The sequence below is a fragment of the Phyllobates terribilis genome, unplaced genomic scaffold, assembly GCF_046119375.1.
Source record: "Phyllobates terribilis strain yellow unplaced genomic scaffold, ASM4611937v1 Scaffold_9__5_contigs__length_417890890, whole genome shotgun sequence".
Lineage (NCBI taxonomy): Eukaryota > Metazoa > Chordata > Amphibia > Anura > Dendrobatidae > Phyllobates > Phyllobates terribilis.
In genome coordinates this window covers 78,967,910-78,989,861 of record NW_027362769.1, presented here as the reverse complement: position 1 = coordinate 78,989,861, position 21,952 = coordinate 78,967,910, and the positions used below count along the sequence as shown (strand labels likewise).

General features: G+C 44.8%; 1 protein-coding gene across 1 annotated transcript in view; it reads right to left on the bottom strand.

Annotated features, from left to right (window-relative positions):
• Positions 1-21,952, bottom strand: part of VWC2L (von Willebrand factor C domain containing 2 like) — a 322,838-nt gene that overhangs the window by 14,331 nt on the left and 286,555 nt on the right. The gene's annotated exons all lie outside the window — the stretch shown is intronic.

Sequence of the window (21,952 nt, the reverse complement as noted above, 5' to 3'; positions counted from 1 at the left end):
GGGCAGGAGGGGGAGAGCGGAGAGGTAACATTCAGAGCAGGGGAGAGGGACAGGGAGAGCAGTGGCCATGCTGTAAGCTGGCTCTGTGCTCTGCTGGAGGCCGGAGCAGGTGGGCGGAGCCTCCTCTCCTGCACTTACACAGTCAGCAGCTGGTGAGTCATCCGCGCAGCGCCGCCGGACACAGCAGAGCAGATTCCATCTTCCGACTCCCGGGCCCTCCTGTCACACATTATAATGAGGTCAATCCGGCCACAGGCCCCGGGCCCCATGGCAGTCCCGGGCCCCGGGCGGTAGCCCGGATTGACCTCATTATAATCCGCCTATGAATGCACGCATGCATTTTATCTCCTCTGTCTCCATCTCTGTATTTGGAAGGCACTAATACAATATAAACAGTAGTTGGAGAATTCTGTAACGTCTCTATAAGCACTGACAAATCAAGGAGCAGACATGGTCCTGATAGGGACTTTGGTCAAATTGTTTGTAGCTATAGTTCATTAAAGGGGTTGTCTGGTCCAAACCGATAAGTCTGCAGTCACACTGTGCTTTTTTTTTCTTCTAATGAGGTTTTGAAAATTTTCTTGTGGAAAAAGGAGTGCATTTCACTTTTTTTGAAGCAAATCCTGAATGAAACCTTTCCAAACTTTTCATTATCCAATAAAAAGGGGGCAAAAAATGCTTCATTAAAAAATTCTTCCAAAGGTCTTCAAAACCACTCATCAGACCAAAGCGCAGATTTCCACTGGTCTAATGTCCATTCCTTGTGTTCTTTAGCCCAAACAAGTCTCTTCTGCTTGTTGCCTGTCCTTAGCAGTGGTTTCCTAGCAGCTATTTTACCATGAAGGCCTGCTGCACAAAGTCTCCTCTTAACAGTTGTTGTAGAGATGTGTCTGCTGCTAGAACTCTGTGTGGCATTGACCTGGTCTCTAATCTGAGCTGCTGTTAACCTGCGATTTCTGAGGCTGGTAACTCGGATAAAGTTTTTCGCACTGACTGACCTTCATTTCTTAAAGTATTGATGGCCACTCATTTTTCTTTACTTAGCTGCTTTTTTCTTGCCATAATACAAATTCTAACAGTCTATTCATTAGGACTATCAGCTGTGTATCCACCAGACTTCTGCACAACACAACTGATGGTCCCAACCCCATTTATAAGGCAAGAAATCCCATTTATTAAACCTGACAGGGCACACCTGTGAAGTGAAAACCATTTCTGGTGACTACCTCTTGAAGCTCATCAAGAGAATGCCAAGAGTGTGCAAAGCAGTCATCAAAGCAAAAGGTGGCTACTTTGAAGAACCTAGAATATAAGACATATTTTCAGTTGTTTCACACTTTTTTGTTAAGTATATAATTCCACATGTGTTAATTCATAGTTTTGATGCCTTCAGTGTGAATGTACAATTTTCATATTCATGAAAATACAGAAAAATCTTTAAATGAGAAGGTGCGTCCAAACTTTTGGTCTGTACTGTACGTACTGGAAACAGATACCACACGTACCCATTATAACTAGTGATGAGCGAGCATGCTCGCCACTGCTGGGTACTCGCCCGAGCATCTCAGTACTCGAGATGCTCGGAGCTCGCCGAGTACTTGCGCGATGCTCGGGCGGGAGCTCGGGTCCCTGTCCTGCATGTTTGGCGCTATTTAGAGCACCAATCATGCAGGGATCATCTGCCACTCACTGTAATGCAACATCCATGGTGGTTGCGGCATTACAGTGATTGCCCAAATCGATGGGAACAGTGCTCACAGTGAAACATGAAAAGCCGGCAATTCATCAGCTGCATACACCGGTACCTGACAAATTAGAACAGAAAGAATAGAGCATCACACATAGATTAGTTAGATAGAAACATGTCAGTCACATATATAATAAGTACAGTGACAGTGTTGGTTACTGTACTTGTCATTTAGTGTTAAAATAAACGATTTATTAAAAAAAATAATAGTGTTTTCATGCACCAGTCTCTTTAAAAAAGCCGGCCGGCAATTCATCAGCGGCATACATCGGTACCCGACAATTTAGAACAGAAAGAATAGAGCTTCACACATAGATTAGATAGATAGAAACATGTCAGTCACATATATATTAAGCACAGTGACAGTGTTGGTTACTTTACTTGTCATTTAGTGTTAAAATAAAGGATTTATTAAAATAAAAATTGGCGTGGGGTTCCCCATAATTTTAGTCTCTAGCAGAGGTTAAGCAGACAGCTGGGGCAAATGTTTGAAGCCTGGGAAGGGGGTAATACCCATGGAGCTTCCCAGGCTACTAATATCGGCCCCCAGCTGAATACCTAGCCTTTACTAGCTATTAAAATGGGGGACCCAAAAAAAATGACGTGGGGTCCCCCCTATTTTAATAGCTAGCAAAGGCTAGGCAGACAGCTGGGGGCTGATATTAATAGCCCAGGAAGGGTGCCATGAATATTGGCCCCCTCCCAGGCTAGAAACACCAGCCCTCAGCCGCCCCAGAAATGGCGCATCCATAGGATGCGCCAATTCTGGCACTTAGCCTCGCTCTTCCCACTGCCCTGTACCGGTGGCAGTGGGGTAATAGGGCTGGGGTTGATGTCAGCTTATAATGCCAGCTGACATTGTGGCGCCCTGCTGCGCATTGGTGCCACAGATCCTAGAGGGGTGCATGAACGGATTCCTCCACAAGAGGCCCTCATAGCATTCACACACCTCCACCTTCCACCTCAGACCACCAGAGGAAGCCCATTAGGGATATAAAAAAAGGGAAGGTGAAGCTAGGCAGTCAGTCTAGTCTGGAGTCCACAGAAAGTGAAGTCTGTGAGAAAGTCAGTCCAGCTCAGACTCAGGGAGCTCAGGTTAGTGAGCCCAAGGCGTGCCGACGCTGTAAGAGCGGTGAAGAGTAGCGAGGCCTACTGCCAGTGTGAAGCCTAGTGAGGGCCCCGAGCGCGGCCGAAGGCAAGTGGAGTAAGCGAGCTACATAGGGGGCAGAGGAGCTTAACCAGCTCACCCCACAACCATTTACCGTCTTATAGACGCCTCTCCATTACTAACCTGGGCTTGATGTCAGCTGGCATTATAAGCTGACATCAACCCCAGCCCTATTACCCCACTGCCACCACTACAGGGCAGTGGGAAGAGCGAGGCTAAGTGCCAGAATTGGCGCATCCTATGGATGCGCCATTTCTGGGGCGGCTGAGGGCTGGTGTTTCTAGCCTGGGAGGGGGCCAATATTCTTTGCACCCTTCCTGGGCTATTAATTTCAGCCCCCTGCTGTCTGCCTAGCCTTTGCTAGCTATTAAAATAGCGTCCCCCATTTTAATAGCTAGTAAAGGCTAGGTATTCAGCTGGGGGCTGATATTAGTAGCCTGGGAAGCTCCGTGGGTATTACCCCCTTCCCAGGCTTCAAACATCTGCCCCAGCTGTCTGCTTAACCTCCGCTAGAGACTAAAATTAAGGGGAACCCCACGCCAATTTTTATTTTAATAAATCCTTTATTTTAACACTAAATGACAAGTACAGTAACCAACACTGTCACTGTACTTATATATGTGACTTACATGTTTCTATCTATCTAATCTATGTGTGATGCTCTATTCTTTCTGTTGTAAATTGTCGGGTACCGGTGTATGCCGCTGATGAATTGCCGGCCGGCTTTTTTAAAGAGACGGGTGCATGAAAATCGGAGGGCACTAGTGTGTTCCAAGTGCCCTGCTATGTTTTTCATGCACCCTCCTATATACCCTGCCTGCCTATATATTCTGCCTGCCTGACGTTTAATTGAGCACTGTTCCCATCGATTTGGGCAATTTTTGACCTTCTGCAGACCACCGGGTGGGGGGGGGGAATCGCCAGAAAAATGCTCGAGTTTCCCATAGACTTACATTGGGCTCATTGCTCGGGTCGAGCACCCGAGTATTCCAATGTGCTCGACCCGAGCTTCGAGCACCCGAGCATTTTAGTGCTCGCTCATCACTAATTATAACCTAAGGTGATCTTCACATGTCCATGAACCACACAGAGATATGTAAGGGTTTTTCGGCAGCATGGATGATAAGGGCTAATACAAGTCTATGGGTCAATGAAAGACACGTACAGTACATGGATGGCATCCGTGTGCCATCCATGTATTGTATGTATTTAACATTGCAAAGAATAGGAGAAGCTTTGTAATTTCATTCTTTCTTTATCCATACCGGACAAACCCTGATAACACACTGTTTTTTCCGGCTCTGTTATTTAACAGACGTGTAAAGGGGGCCTTACTGAGAAGGTGTAAATGGTGTAACACAAACCGGTAAAAGTGATGTGACTGATGCGCCAAGCTGATATTTTGCATGACCACCTTAGCAGAGACACATCAACCATCTTGACTACTATCTGGAGAATACCACTTAGTCCCATGGTTGTCATTCTTCTATAATTGCTTTAGTACAAAAATGGACATTTCTCAAGTTTCTTTATGACTCTTTGAAGCCTATGTGAGAGTTCCAAAGCAAACTGAGGCTTATTTCTTACCTGACTGTAGCAATTGAGTTTTCAAGGCTGAAAGGGAACCAAAGTGATATCTAAGCGTGTCCCTCAATGCTATAAAATGGTAAATCTCTGTGACTTATTTTGACAATAGAAAAGTCCTTAGAGTTTGACTGCTCGGTTCTGCATTTCTGACAATTGTGCAAAAAAGAAAAGCAAAGCTTGGCAGCCAAGTAATTTCCAGTTCTTTGTGTCTCAGTGGGAATGGGAAATCTGCTTGTGTGTGTTTTAGCTTCTTAGAGCCTGGAGGGATGTACATAATATCAGATGAACTGGTAAGATGCCTGCTGTTACTGCAACAGGTTCCTCTCTGTCTTAAGACTAGCTAGGGAATGTCTTGCAAATGTAAGAATTCTTTCTGTGCAAAGTGGAGACAGAATGAACATTATGCATATTAAATAGGACGTAATTGGTTTATAAACGTTTGAGAAAAAGTTTTAGAGACTAAAATATTTATTGAAAAAAGAATCTCCCTGATACCACACAACATGCCATAGAAATGGTTTCATAGGGACAAATTAGTGCTTTGTGGCCATGGAAAAAGGGGGCACAGCTCTGAACTACCCCCAACTGCTTCCTTTTACATTATCCTCCAGCAAAATGGTAAAATCCTGTTTAACTTTTCAATAAGTTTGAGGTCAATTTCTATCGCTGCAGTTTCTTCAAAAGGTACAATAGTAGTGTGGAAACATCAGACATGCTTACATGTTTAAAGACCATTTTCATCAGATGTTTTATGTCTTTATTAGAATAGACAAAACCTAAGATAGGAACAAAATAAACATATACCCTGCTCAGTGGCGTACCACCATTTGCCCCGCCACCACCTGTTAGCACCCGTCTGCTGACGCTGCCTCCTACATAATCAGTGCTCGCGCTGACAGCTGGAGGCGGGGCCCGATGCGAGCAATGATAATGGAGGAGGGAGACGCTTCCACCCCCATCATTCTTCCTCTGCTTCTGACATGTCAGATCAGCCGGCATCATGACGTCATTACAGGGCGCCCGCTGCTCTGAGATATCCGGCGCTTCACACCACACACTGAGGAGACGGGAGCATCGAGTCAAGCCAGGAGAGGTGAGTACTGTGTTTATTTTTTTTTAAATCAGTTACCGGTGACCATAATACAGTATTGGGGGGGTGCATTATTTTGTATGGAGGACCATGGGAGGTGCATTATATTGTGTGGAGGACCATGGGGGCGCATAGTCCATGATTCCGTCATGATTGTCCCTCGGAAATCCATGTCACTTCTACTGCAGTGATATCAGCAATCACTGATGTCACTGATATAGAAGACAGCAATGTATACTGACAGGAGTGTAAAATCACTCCTGTCAGTGTACATCAATGCTGCAGGAGTGAGGTCACTGGGGTTCATTAGCTGAAGATCAGCTGATCAGCACCAGTGAGCTCACCACCAGTACTGGTGGGAACATTCTTGAGAATGTTCCCACGGTGAGATCATGTGAGCTCTCAGCTGATCTTCAGCTGAGAGCTCATGTGACCGCAGGTCCTGGCAGTACACTGCTGGGAGCGAGTGCACTCCCTGCAGTGTACCGCCGGCCGCTGGGAGGGCGACATCACTGGGAGACATTGCCGGACATGTGAGAATAAGGTTTTTTATTTTATTTTTTACTTTTTAATTTTTTTTACTGCCAGTGGTTCCCGGTTCGGCTGGCAGTAAATCTGTTATCAGCAGGAGCGGTCGGATGACCTACTCTGCCGATCCGGGTACCACCCGCAGTTCATTTCCGCAGCGTTCCAAACCCCATTGGCTTAAATTGAAACGCATGAAATCCGCAGGTATAAATGTTATTCCTGCGGTTCAATTAAAGTCAATGGGCGTGAATTCGCAGTGGAAACACGCGGACAATTCACATGCTGTGTTTTTTTCCGCAATGGTAATCCTGGGCGGAAATTTCTGCATCATGTGCACAGCACATCAGGATTACCATTGCAATAGCTGACAGACCAATTAGCAAGCGTTTTCGTGGCGAAAAAACACCGCAAAAACACATCAAAAACACTATGTGTGCACATAGACTAAGGCTATGTTCCCATGATGCGTATTTGGAGAGTATTTGATGCTGCAAAATTTCTGAAGCATTTCGGCACCTGTTATATGAATTCGATAACTTGTGTTCTTTTATTGTGTTTTTGATACTGCAGTTGTTTTTTGTATGTCATGCCTTAAATAAAGCTGACTTTGTTTTTGAAATCTCCTGGTATTTAGCTTTGATAAAACCTTATTGGTAAAGTCATGTGCGGATTACACATGCATTTTTTACCTACAAGTTTTACCCACCTAATGGAATTCTATGGGGAAAATCTTCACATAAAACTCAACATACCCGCAAGAAAAATTGAATTGCTGTGGACTTGAAACACGCACCGCAGGTCAGTGTAGGCTGAGTAAAAAATAAAACCCAGTGGGCATGAGATTTCTATAAATCCCATCCATTGTAAGATGCTGTGTTTTTGACACAGCAAAAGTACCCAGCATCAAAAACTCACCAAAAACTCATTGTGGGAACACAGCCTAAAGCTTCAGAAAAGGATTCACTGTAAAAATCACATATCATATTCCTCTAATATAAGACAAGCTTTTATGGTTATATCTTAAGAAGACAACTCTTTTCCTTATAGTATACATTTTTGTACCTTTTTGCCTTATTTGTTTGCAAAATCTATGCAAAAAATGTTGTTTTTTTATTGAAATTATGTGAAAAACACCCAAAACTAAACAATAATATGTGAATAAAGTCTGGGGCACTATTTTATTCAATAGAAATATAGTAAGATTGTCTTTTCCAAACTAACTCCTTAGTGCAAAACAAAATTATTCTGACAATAATACATACAGTGAAGGAAATAATTATTTGGTCCCTTGCTGTTTTTGTAAGTTTGCCCACTTGACAAAGGCATGAACAGTTTATAATTTTAAGGGTAGGTTAATTTTAACATTGAGAGATAAAATATCCCCCCAAAAAATCAAGAAAATCACATTGTAAAAATAAGATAAATTTATTTGCATTTTGCAATGAGAAATAAGTATTTGATCCCCTACAAATCATTATGAGTTCTGGCTCCTACAGACCAGTTAGACGCTCCTAATCAACTCGTTACCTGTATTAAAGACAGCTGTCTTACATAGTCACCTGTATAAAAGACTCCTGTCCACAAACTCAATTAATCAGTCAGACTCTAACCTCTACAACATGGGCAAGACCAAAGAGCTTTCTAAGGATGTCAGGGACAAGATCATAGACCTGCACAAATCTGGAATGGCCTACAAAACCATAAGTAAGACGCTGGGTGAGAAGGAGACAACTGTTGGTGCAATAGTAAGAAAATGGAAGAAATACAAAATGACTGTCTATCAACATTGATCTGGGGCACCATGCAAAATCTCACCTCGTGTGGTATCCTCGATCATGAGGAAGGTGAGAGATCAGCCTAAAACTACACAGGGGGAACTTGTTAATGATCTCAAGTCAGCTGGGACCACAGTCACCAAGAAAACCATTGGTAACACATTACACCTTAAAGGTTTAAAATCCTGCAGTGCCCGCAAGGTCCCCCTGCTCAAGAAGGTACATGTGCAGGCTCGTCTGAAGTTTGCCAATGAAAACCTGGATGATTCTGTGAGTTATTGGGAGAAAGTGCTGTGGTCAGATGAGACAAAAATTGAGCTCTTTGGCACTAACTCAACTCGCCGTGTTTGGAGAAAGAGAAATGCTGCCTATGACCCAAAGAACACCATCCCCAATGTCAAGCATGGAGATGGAAACATTATGTTTTGGTGGTGTTTCTCTGCTAAGGGCAGAGGACTACTTCACCTCATCAATGGGAGAATGGATGGAGCCATGTACCGTAAAATCCTAAGTGACAACCTCCTTCCCTCCGCCAGGACATTAAAAATGGGTTGTGGCTGGGTCTTCCAGCAAGACAATGTCCCAAAACATACAGCCAAGGCAACAAGGGAGTGGCTCAAAAAGAAGCACATTAAGGTCAAGGAGTGGCCTAGCCAGTCTTCAGACCTTAATCCCAAAGAAAACTTATGGAGGGAGTTGAAGCTCCGAGTTGCCAAGCGACAGCCTCAAAATCTGAATGATTTAGAGATGATCTGCAAAGAGGAGTGGACCAAAATTCCTCCTGACATGTGCGCAACCCTCATCATCAATCACAAAAAAAGTCTGACTGCTGTGCTTGCCAACAAGGGTTTTGCCACCAAGTATTAAGCGTTGTTTGCCAGAGGAATCAAATACTTATTTCTCACTGCAAAATGCAAATACATTTATCTAATTTAAACAATGTGATTTTCTTGATTTTTTGGGGGGATATTCTATCTCTGTCTTAAAATTAACCTACCCTTAAAATTATAGACTGTTCATGTCTTTGTCAGTGGGCAAACTTACAAAAACAGCAAGGGATCAAATAATTATTTCCTTCACTGTAGGACACAGCAGTCATTTCCATTTAATTAAACAATTTCTACACGCTTTACCCATTGTATGAAATGGATCCTGGGCAGTGGAAAAATAACACAGGTTGCAGCGATTCCCTATAGTCCAGACAACCTACCACCCCTGCAATATTAAGCGCTTTAGGACTTAGCGTAAAAGTAGTGTTGAGCCACCCCCGTAGTGTTCGAGTTCGGTTCGGTTCGTCGAACACCCGTGTGTTCGCCGAACTGTTCGTCGAACTGTTCGTCGAACACCTTCGAACACCGTTAAAACCAATGGCAGGCAAACAAAAACACATAGAAACACATAGAAAACACCTTCAAAGGTGTCCAAAAGCTGACAAACTGCTCAGAAGACATAACTAACACATGGAAAAGTGACAAGTACATATAGTCATGCGAAAATAAAAGAGGTGGAGGAGTAAAAGGAGGGGGAGACACAGATATAGGCATGTCATGCCCTTCTAAAATCCAAAAAGTGAGAAGCCGACACGGCCAGTCCGCTCCTGCCCGTGCCACCTCCGTGTCGCCGGGTTTGTGCCAGAGCCGCGGTGAACCCTGACGGCCAGCCCCCCTCTCCCAATACTGGTGCCTGTCCGCTGGTGGGTCGAGCGAGCCCCCCTGTGGTGGAGGCAGCTCTAAGCTTTTTAATTTAAATTGTCTCTCTAATTTGAATGAATACACTTTAAATCCATTTACAAGGATCTATTGGAGGGCAAGTCTCATGCCAGCAGCCGCGGTAATTCCAGCTCCAGTAGCGTCCACTAAAGCTGCTGCAGTTAAAAAGCTTTTATAAGGATCGAGCTCGGCTGTCCACCGCAAGGCATCCTACTGCCAGTCCCAGCCCCTATGCCTTGGGGTGCCTCCTGATGCTCTTCACTAAGTATCCCATGGTCCCGAAGCATTTCCTTTGAAAAAATTAAGTGTCTAAACTACAGGTGGTGTAGCTTGCTTAACAGCCGGGATAATCCGCTGACTAGCAGACACTGCTACTAGGCACAAAGTATTTCCTGGGCTAGATGCAGTTAAAAATTTGTAATTAGATACTCTCGTTGGATGCTGAGAAAGCATTCCATAGAGTCTCCTGGCACGCCATATATGATTCTCTTAAAAAGCTTGGGGTAGGGGTCTAGGGGACCCTTTTATAGCCAAAATCACGGCCCTGTATCGCAATACGTCACCTAGGCTGAAGATAAATGGAACTGTAGCACCCTGAGGGCTCGGTTGCTACAGACGTATTGCACCTCACCCAGAGGTGTGATATCTCACTCTCAGGTAAGGATGGAGTGTGGATCAGGACCCGACACCTGCATGCATTACACCACATTGCCGTGGGGCAGGGCGACCAATATGCCCCTGAGATGGGCACGACAGTCCCTGTCCCTGGCTGGAGTGGGGGGAGGGAACACTGAGGAAGGGGAACCCTGTAGTGCAGGAGCAGGGAGGAAGCAGTTCCTGGGTGCATTGAGAAGGGAGTATAAAAGGTGGGCACCATCTTAGTTCAGTGCAGAGAAGTCTGAGCAGAAGTGGCAGGGAGCAGGGGCTCTGCATGAGCTCTGCTCCGGAGGCGGGCCTAGTAACAGAGGCCCAGGCCTGGAAGAGGGAGAAGGAAGGAAGAGGAGCGGAGAAGGCTCCAGGAACGAGGAATGAAGGGATCCCAGGGGTGCGGACGGGCGAGTCACCACCGCACGCCCGAATCCACCTGCGTGGAGGGGTCAGGCCAAAGGGGGAGACCGGTCCCCGAACTAGTGGAGGCAGGAAACGACCCTCAGCTAGAAACCGGAGGCTCTGACATTTTATGTGGCGCAGCCCCTCGCTACACCCGCTAGGAAGGCACCACATAGGGTCAGGGAAACTGGCGCCAAGTTTACCAAGAGGAGGCCCGAGGCAGCCGGACAGAAGTGTTGGTAAGAAAGGCCAGACAAAGGACACACAAAGGGGGTCCTGTGAAGTGCTCCAAAGTTATCTGGGAGTTGTCTGAGCCCCTCACCTGGTGAGCACAGTACGACGTGGGCAGCCGTTACCTGCAGACGTGGTCTGGATAATAAGAACTGTGAGTAAAGGCCCTGGACTGCATCACTGACTCCGTGTCGTTACTGCTGCTGCCCTGCACCATCACCCCCATCCTCCGCATACACTGCCCTGAGGCTATACTCCTCCCGTGGGGAGTTATGCTACGCTCTGCTGCACCCACAACACCAGCCTCAGCGGTCTGCCCTGGAGCGGCGGTTCACTCTGACCGCAATCCACGGGTGGCGTAGTCGGACATTTAAACATCAAAACCACATAAATAGTTACGCCACTGGTTTGACCGCCCTGAGCCACGGAACCGGGTTGCCGCCACGGAGACTACAACCACCAGCATCCACCAAAAAGGGTCCGGCTCGGGTGTCCCAAGGCCCAGGGGGCGCGTCAGAACATTTTCATCACCTTTCACAATCACCAATGGGACAAGGCAGGGATGTTCTCTGTCCCCTCTCTTATACATCCTAGTGACGGAGCACCTGCTCTCATCAATTCGCCATAACCCCAATATTAGGTGGATTGAGGTGGGAGGCACCGAGTACAAGTGCTCTCTATTTGCTGATGATGTCCTAGTATATATCACTCAATCACATATATCCATCCCTGCTGTTATGGCTGAAATAGATCACTTTGTTACATGGTCAAATTTTAAAATCAATGCAGCGAAGTCTGAGGCCCTCGATGTCTCCCTCCCCAAATCCATATAGGATTCCATCCAGTCCAACTTTCCCTTTGCCTGTCCCTCACAGGGTATCAAATACTTAGGAATTCCTATTCATAGAGACCTCTCCCATCTATGTTATCTTAATTTTGGGCCCTTTATTGAACAACTCCATACAGACCACGGTTGGCAAGTTAGAACTGTAAGATTCACTACGTGAACCGCTGGTGTTTTGTGGAAAAGCACATGTACACTGCGTTCCAAATTATTATGCAAAAAGTGTTTAGGAGTGATAAGGGAAGAATTTGTTTGTTTGTCAGTTAAACTCATTGATGGTGATGTGTGTCAGGGCTCTTTATATCACTGTAAGCAATTGCAGACACCTGTGCTAATTAGTTTGGCAGGTGTGTCCAATGAAAGGCAAGACTACTTAAGAAGGCTCTCTCACATTATTAAGCAGCCTACATTTTCTGCCAAAATGGGAAAGAAAAAGGATGTGTCGGCTGCTGAGAAGCAACAAATTGTGGAGTGTTTAGGTCAAGGCATGACTACAATCAACATTGTGCGATGATCAGGATGAAGTGTCTTGGCAATCAAGAAGTATGTAGCTGATTCACAGTACACACGTGTGCGTGCTGATAAGGGCAAATTGAGGACTCTTTCCTACAGGCAATTACGTCAGGTTGAAAGAGCAGCGGCCAAAAAGCCTTGTCATAGCAGCAGACAAGTTTTTGAAGCTGCTTGTGCCTCCAACGTCCCCCGAACAACAAGATGCAGGGTCCTTCAGAGGTTTGCAGCTGTGCATACGCCATCCTGTCGACCTCCTCTATCCACTTCACACAAGCAGAAACGGCTCCAGTGGGCCAAACATTACATGAAGACTGATTTCAAAACAGTTTTGTTCACGGATGAGTGCCGTGCAGCGCTCGATGGTCCAGATGGATGGAGTGGAGGATGGCTGGTTGATGGACACCCCACGCAAACACGGCTACAGCGCCAACAAGGAGGAGGTGGAGTAATGTTTTGGGCTGGAATCATGGGGAGAGAGATTGTCGGCCCCTTTAGGATCCCTGAAGGCGCTAAAGATGAACTCCATAATGTATGTGGATTTTCTCAAACAGCACTTCCTGCCATGGTTCAAGAAGAAGAACCGTGTATTTCACAGCAAGATCATTTTTCTGCATGATAATGCACCATCTCATGCTGCACATAAAACATCTGCATCTCTGGCTGATATGGGCATAAAAGGGGACAAACTTATGGTGTGACCCCCATGCTCCCCTGACCTCTACCCCATTCAGAACCTTTGGAGCATCATTAAAAGGAGTGTCTATGATGGCGGGAGGCAGTTCTAAGCAACAGCTCTGGGAGGGTATTCTGTCCTCATGCAAAACAATTGAAGCAGAAACCATCCAAAACCTGACAAATTCAATGGACGAGAGAGTTCAGAAGCTCCTTTCGAACAAGGGGTCCTATGTGAAAATGTAACATCACCTAGAATAAAGTTTTGAGTTGAAAACTGTTTGATTTCAGTTTCTAACAACCTGCTAATGCTTATAATTTCAAAAATGACCATTTTTTTGGTCTTTATTAAAATGAAAAGGTTGATCGAAAAGTTTGGGGGATCTAAGAGTGTGGCAACCCAGTAGTCATGATTACTTCGAATTCTGACAATATGAGGGTCATGCTGCAGGTAGTGCAGCAAGAAGGCACTTATGTGTCTTGCGCATCTCGGAGCCCCAAAATTATTTTCCGGGCTAGATGCAGCTAAAAATTATTTTAAATTTTAAATCTGGTGAAGCTTTAGTATAGATGGCCTAATAGGATCAGTGCTGCACACTGCTACAAAGCCCAAATTATTTTCCAGCCAAGATACAGATAAACATGATTAGTAATTTGAAAGCTTAAAACGGTTGGTAGGGTGATTTTAACCAATCATCAAGCTTTTACTCTCCCCAGGATGACACAGGGGTAGAAAAGTCGTTTCGGATCCATGATTTGTTCATCTTTATGAACGTGAGTCTGTCTACATTATCAGTGGAGAGCCGCGTGCGCTTATCTGTCAGCACACCACCAGCAGCGCTGAACACACGTTCAGACAGAACGCTGGCTGTGGGGCATGACAAGATCTCCAAGGCGTAAGTGGCTAGCTCCGGCCATTTATCCAGATTGGAAGCCCAAAATGAGCAAGGGTCCAGTGACACAGTCGTGGCTTCAATGTTTACTTGGAGATACTCCTGTACCATCGTCTCTAGGCGTTGACTATGTGTCAGACTTCTTGTCTCCTGTGGCCTTGCAAAGGATGGGCTAAAAAAGTGGTGAAATGATTCCGCAAAATTGATGTTACCAGCAGATACTGTGGTTCTGTTACGGTTTGAGTGCTGAACACTTGACGGTCCCACGGTTGGCAAGTTGGAACTGTGAGATTCACTACGTGCACCACTGGTATTTTGTGGAAAAGCACATGTAAGATTCTGCAACAGTCTCTGCTGATACTCCTGCATGCGTGCATCCCTTTCTATGGCAGGAATAATTTCTGCAAATTTACTTTTGTACCGGGGATCTAACAGTGTGGCAACCCAGTAGTCAGGATTATTTCTAATTCTCACAATTCGAGGGTCATGTTGCAGGTAGTGCAGCAAGAAGGCACTCATGTGTGTTGCGCATCCAGGAGCACCAAGTCCCTGTTGTGTTGGTGGCGAGGTAACAATCATGCTTCCTTCCTCTGTCCTCTCCCCCCAACCTCGCACAACAGAAATGTGATCAAGGTCTCCCTCATCTGATGAGTCTTCCATCAGTTCGTCCTCCACTTCTTCCTGGGCTCCTGCACCTTCCTCACTAGTTTGGCTGCTACCATGCGCCCTGGTAAAACCATCTCCCCCACCCTCACATGCCTGCCGCCTTGGTGCTGCCGACCTTCTGGACCTTGCAGATGTTAGCCCTTCCGCATACAACTCCTCCTCCTCTACTTCCTCCACCTCCTCTTGTGCCACCACCTGACTCCGAATTCTGTTTAACATGTGCTCCAGCATGTAAATCACCGGAATAGTCATGCTGATAATGGCATCGTCAGCACTAAACATCTTCGTCGCCATTTCAAAACTGTGCAGAAGGGTGCATAGGTCCCTGATCTGAGACCACTCCTCCAGCGTGATTTGCCCCACCTCTGAATCTCGTTGGCCCAGGCTATACGTCAGAATGTATTGCACCAGGGCTTGTCGGTGCTGCCACAGTCGCTGCAACATGTGCAGAGTTGAATTCCACCGGGTAGGCACATCGCATTTTAGCCGGTGAAGTGGCAGGCCCAACGACTTCTGTAGAGATGTAAGTCGCTGAGCTGCGGGATGCGAACGGCGGAAGTGAGCACACAGCGACCGTGCCCTCTGCAGAAGGCCATCTAGTCTGGGATAGTGGGCTAAAAATTGCTGGACAACCAGGTTCAACACGTGAGCCATACAAGGCACGTGTGTGACATTGCCCCGGCGAAGGGCCGCACCCAGGTTTGCAGCATTGTCGCACACGGCCTTCCCTGGTTTCAGGTCCAGTGGAGACAACCATTCATGAAATTGGTTCTCCAGAGCTGACCACAACTCCTCAGCTGTGTGACTCACATTTCCCAGACATTTCAATGTAAAAACCGCCTGATGACGTTGAGCCCTACTGCCAGCATAGTAAGGAGGTGTGCAGGATCCCTTCTGTGCAGTTAGAAAGCTTGTGGCATGACCAGACAGGCTTTGGGTGCAGGTGGAAGACCGAGAGGAGTTTGAGGAGGCAGAAGCAGTGGAGGAACTTTGACATAAAGAGGATTGACGCACAACTCGTGGGGACGGCAAGACTTGGACAGCAGCCCCTTGTCCTGCTGTCACCATAGTTACCCAGTGCCCAGTCAGCGACATGTAACGCCCCTGTCCATGCCTACTCGTCCAAGTGTCTGTGGTGAAATGCACCCTGTCACACACAGAGTTTCTCAAAGAAGCGGTGATGTTGTGTGCGACATGCTGGTGGAGTGCAGGCACACCTTTCTTTGAGAAGTAGTGCCGACTGGGCATCTGGTACTGGGGCACTGCGACGGACATAAGGTCTCGAAAATCCTCTGTGTCCACCAGGCGGAAAGGCAGCATTTCTGTAGCCAAGAGCTTGCAGATGGTGAAATTCAACCTCTTAGCTTTCTCATGGCTAGAAGGAAATGGTCTTTTACTTGTCCACATCTGAGGGACCGAGGGCTGGCTATTGTGCTTAGACGGGGTTGATAAGGGTGTCCCCGGCAAACTGCCGGTCTGTGAGGAAGATGCAGGCGGACATGTTAGGTCGCCTTGATCCAAAGGTGGTGCTATCGATGTCGGACAGCGCTCAACACCAGCTGGTGTTACCACCTCCAAAGAAAATGATGACCTGCCAATCACGCTGGCTGTTGCGGGTAAAGAGGTGGCAGGTCTGCGCCCCAAAACAGGTGTGACTGCTGTCCCCCCAGTCACAGAGGATGAAGAGGCCGCGGATGCACAAGATATGGCAGACGGTGGTTGGCCTGGCCGGCTAGGCCGCATTGTAGCACACTGAGCTTCCCACTGCAACTTATGCTTCATGTCCATGTGCCGGTTCATGCATGAAGTACTCAAACTATGTATTTTTTGGCCTCTACTTAGCTTTTGCTGACAAATATTACAGATAACACGAGTTGGGTCATCTTTATCGATCTGAAAAAATGCCCAGGCTATGCAAGGCTTAGCACCCATGCGACCTGAAGAGCCACCACGACTTGTGGTGAGAGGCAGAGTTGTGTTTGAGGATGCAGTTGTTGACGTGCTTCCAGTACTACGTCTCTGTCCAGGAAGGCGCAACCTGACCTCGTCGTCACTAGCATCTTCCTCCACCTCCTCTGCTGACCTCATCTCTTGGCTGACTGTGGGTTGACAGTAAGTGGGATCTCCAACCTCATCATCATCACCCTGTGTGTTATCACACCCGTCGTCATCAGAGCCAACCTGTTCCTGCCCTGACAAAAAACTAAAGTTGTCGCTCCAATCAGGTATTTGAGTCTTATCATCGTCTTCCTCATTGTCTCCACCAACAGGAGTTACAGTTTGGGAATGAGGGTCTACATTATGGTCAGAACCTTCTGCGTCTGGTCCTGGATCCGACTCATAAAGATTCTGGGCATCAGTGCAGATCATTTCCTCGTCTGGATTCACAGAAGCGCTGGAGTCGACCTCTGATTCCCAGGCTATAGTATGAGTAAACAGCTCTGCAGACTCAACCATCTGTTCTACCTCATACTCAGACGGGCAGCTGGAGATTTGGGAGCTGTGAGGAAGCAAGTGCGATTTGGGTGACACCTTTGAGGACTGGAGTATTTGTGATGTTGAAGTTGATGTGGAGGAGAGCCCACTTAAAGGAGCACTTGATATCCGTTGAAGCACCTGCTGTTTTTGTGCCTCATCTGGAATTTGTAGCGATTGGCGTGGCCGTAAGAAAGGGATCTTATCACATTGTCCGCTAAAAGAAGTAGACATTTTAGTTTGGCTGGAAGATGGTCTTTCTTCTGCAGATGTTACTGTTGCTTTAACACCTACCCCACGGACACAACCTTTTTTCCCCTTCCCAACACGCCTATTCCCCTTTCCACCAGCAGCAGGCCTTTTTCCACTCATTTTGGTGGTTAACTAATTCACAACTCTGGAGTTGTTTGCACAAAAAAACAATGGATGGTAACCGAGCAGAGCTGAGTGGCCAAACTGTGGTATTAGGCCAAAACTATTGGCTGGGTTAGATGCAGAAAAAAAATATATTCAGTTTGCAACCTGATGGAGGTCAGTATAGATGGACTAATACAACAAGTCCCACACACAGCTAGAAGCCCAATATTTTTTCAGAGGTAGATGCAGAAAAAAATATATTCAGTTTGCAACCTGATGGAGGTCAGTATAGGTGGACTAATAGAACAAGTCCCACACACTGCTAGAAGGCCAAATATTTTTTCAGAGCTAGATGCAGAAAAAAATTATATTCAGTTTGCAACCTGATGGAGGTCAGTATAGATGGATTAATAGAACAAGACCCACACACAGCTAGAAGCCCAATATTTTTTCAGAGCTAGATGCAGAAAAAAATTATATTCAGTTTGCAACCTGATGGAGGTCAGTATAGATGGATTAATAGAACAAGACCCACACACAGCTAGAAGCCCAATATTTTTTCAGAGGTAGATGCAGAAAAAAATATATTCAGTTTGCAACCTGATGGAGGTCAGTATAGATGGACTAATACAACAAGTCCCACACACAGCTAGAAGCCCAATATTTTTTCAGAGCTAGATGCAGAAAAAAATATATTCAGTTTGCAACCTGATGGAGGTCAGTATAGGTGGACTAATAGAACAAGTCCCACACACTGCTAGAAGGCCAAATATTTTTTCAGAGCTAGATGCAGAAAAAAATTATATTCAGTTTGCAACCTGATGGAGGTCAGTATAGATGGATTAATAGAACAAGACCCACACACAGCTAGAAGCCCAATATTTTTTCAGAGGTAGATGCAGAAAAAAATATATTCAGTTTGCAACCTGATGGAGGTCAGTATAGATGGATTAATAGAACAAGACCCACACACAGCTAGAAGCCCAATATTTTTTCAGAGCTAGATGCAGAAAAAAATATATTCAGTTTGCAACCTGATGGAGGTCAGTATAGGTGGACTAATAGAACAAGTCCCACACACTGCTAGAAGGCCAAATATTTTTTCAGAGCTAGATGCAGAAAAAAATTATATTCAGTTTGCAACCTGATGGAGGTCAGTATAGATGGATTAATAGAACAAGACCCACACACAGCTAGAAGCCCAATATTTTTTCAGAGCTAGATGCAGAAAAAAATTATATTCAGTTTGCAACCTGATGGAGGTCAGTATAGATGGATTAATAGAACAAGACCCACACACAGCTAGAAGCCCAATATTTTTTCAGAGCTAGATGCAGAAAAAAATTAGATTCAGTTTGCAACCTGATGGAGGTCAGTATAGATGGATTAATAGAACAAGACCCACACACAGCTAGAAGCCCAATATTTTTTCAGAGCTAGATGCAGAAAAAAATTAGATTCAGTTTGCAACCTGATGGAGGTCAGTATAGATGGATTAATAGAACAAGACCCACACACAGCTAGAAGCCCAATATTTTTTCAGAGCTAGATGCAGAAAAAAATTATATTCAGTTTGCAACCTGATGGAGGTCAGTATAGATGGATTAATAGAACAAGACCCACACACAGCTAGAAGCCCAATATTTTTTCAGAGGTAGATGCAGAAAAAAATATATTCAGTTTGCAACCTGATGGAGGTCAGTATAGATGGACTAATGCAACAAGTCCCACACACAGCTAGAAGCCCAATATTTTTTCAGAGCTAGATGCAGAAAAAAATATATTCAGTTTGCAACCTGATGGAGGTCAGTATAGGTGGACTAATAGAACAAGTCCCACACACTGCTAGAAGGCCAAATATTTTTTCAGAGCTAGATGCAGAAAAAAATTATATTCAGTTTGCAACCTGATGGAGGTCAGTATAGATGGATTAATAGAACAAGACCCACACACAGCTAGAAGCCCAATATTTTTTCAGAGCTAGATGCAGAAAAAAATTATATTCAGTTTGCAACCTGATGGAGGTCAGTATAGATGGATTAATAGAACAAGACCCACACACAGCTAGAAGCCCAATATTTTTTCAGAGGTAGATGCAGAAAAAAATATATTCAGTTTGCAACCTGATGGAGGTCAGTATAGATGGACTAATACAACAAGTCCCACACACAGCTAGAAGCCCAATATTTTTTCAGAGCTAGATGCAGAAAAAAATATATTCAGTTTGCAACCTGATGGAGGTCAGTATAGGTGGACTAATAGAACAAGTCCCACACACTGCTAGAAGGCCAAATATTTTTTCAGAGCTAGATGCAGAAAAAAATTATATTCAGTTTGCAACCTGATGGAGGTCAGTATAGATGGATTAATAGAACAAGACCCACACACAGCTAGAAGCCCAATATTTTTTCAGAGGTAGATGCAGAAAAAAATATATTCAGTTTGCAACCTGATGGAGGTCAGTATAGATGGATTAATAGAACAAGACCCACACACAGCTAGAAGCCCAATATTTTTTCAGAGCTAGATGCAGAAAAAAATATATTCAGTTTGCAACCTGATGGAGGTCAGTATAGGTGGACTAATAGAACAAGTCCCACACACTGCTAGAAGGCCAAATATTTTTTCAGAGCTAGATGCAGAAAAAAATTATATTCAGTTTGCAACCTGATGGAGGTCAGTATAGATGGATTAATAGAACAAGACCCACACACAGCTAGAAGCCCAATATTTTTTCAGAGCTAGATGCAGAAAAAAATTATATTCAGTTTGCAACCTGATGGAGGTCAGTATAGATGGATTAATAGAACAAGACCCACACACAGCTAGAAGCCCAATATTTTTTCAGAGCTAGATGCAGAAAAAAATTAGATTCAGTTTGCAACCTGATGGAGGTCAGTATAGATGGATTAATAGAACAAGACCCACACACAGCTAGAAGCCCAATATTTTTTCAGAGCTAGATGCAGAAAAAAATTAGATTCAGTTTGCAACCTGATGGAGGTCAGTATAGATGGATTAATAGAACAAGACCCACACACAGCTAGAAGCCCAATATTTTTTCAGAGCTAGATGCAGAAAAAAATTATATTCAGTTTGCAACCTGATGGAGGTCAGTATAGATGGATTAATAGAACAAGACCCACACACAGCTAGAAGCCCAATATTTTTTCAGAGGTAGATGCAGAAAAAAATATATTCAGTTTGCAACCTGATGGAGGTCAGTATAGATGGACTAATGCAACAAGTCCCACACACAGCTAGAAGCCCAATATTTTTTCAGAGCTAGATGCAGAAAAAAATATATTCAGTTTGCAACCTGATGGAGGTCAGTATAGGTGGACTAATAGAACAAGTCCCACACACTGCTAGAAGGCCAAATATTTTTTCAGAGCTAGATGCAGAAAAAAATTATATTCAGTTTGCAACCTGATGGAGGTCAGTATAGATGGATTAATAGAACAAGACCCACACACAGCTAGAAGCCCAATATTTTTTCAGAGCTAGATGCAGAAAAAAATATATTCAGTTTGCAACCTGATGGAGGTCAGTATAGGTGGACTAATAGAACAAGTCCCACACACTGCTAGAAGGCCAAATATTTTTTCAGAGCTAGATGCAGAAAAAAATTATATTCAGTTTGCAACCTGATGGAGGTCAGTATAGATGGATTAATAGAACAAGACCCACACACAGCTAGAAGCCCAATATTTTTTCAGAGCTAGATGCAGAAAAAAATATATTCAGTTTGCAACCTGATGGAGGTCAGTATAGGTGGACTAATAGAACAAGTCCCACACACTGCTAGAAGGCCAAATATTTTTTCAGAGCTAGATGCAGAAAAAAATTAGATTCAGTTTGCAACCTGATGGAGGTCAGTATAGATGGATTAATAGAACAAGACCCACACACAGCTAGAAGGCCAATATTTTTCAGAGCTAGATGCAGAAAAAAATTATATTCAGTTTGCAACCTGATGGAGGTCAGTATAGATGGATTAATAGAACAAGACCCACACACAGCTAGAAGCCCAATATTTTTTCAGAGCTAGATGCAGAAAAAAATTAGATTCAGTTTGCAACCTGATGGAGGTCAGTATAGATGGACTAATAGAATGATGCTATGCCCAAAAGATTTTACTTCACTAGGTGCAGTAAAAAAATTGGTATTCTATACACAGGTGGTATATCTTGCAACACAGATAGGCTACTCCACTGACTAACACACTCTGCAATAGGCCAAAAAGGATTAGCTTTGCTAGATTCAGCCAAATGCTGTGAAAAAAACTTGCACAGCACTGGCACAGACCTGCCTGGCAAAAACTGATAGGAACTGATGTAACCTAGTCCTGAAAAGGACTCCAATTACAATTAGTCTTTACTCCCACAACCTATCTATTTAAGAGCACAGACCTCCCTGATAAAAGTCGTAGGAAATGCTGTAACCTAGTCCTTAAAAGGACTGCAATCACAACTATTCCCTACTCCCAAGCTATCTGTATATTTGTGCGAAAATTGGCTTGAAATTAACAAGGTATAGCGCACATGTGACACCCCAGGGGTCTGGTTGCCACAATGATAGAGATATTACGTCTGAGAGCAGGTGGGAGGTCTCTTGGTCAGGAATCCTATGCATGCCACACCTCCT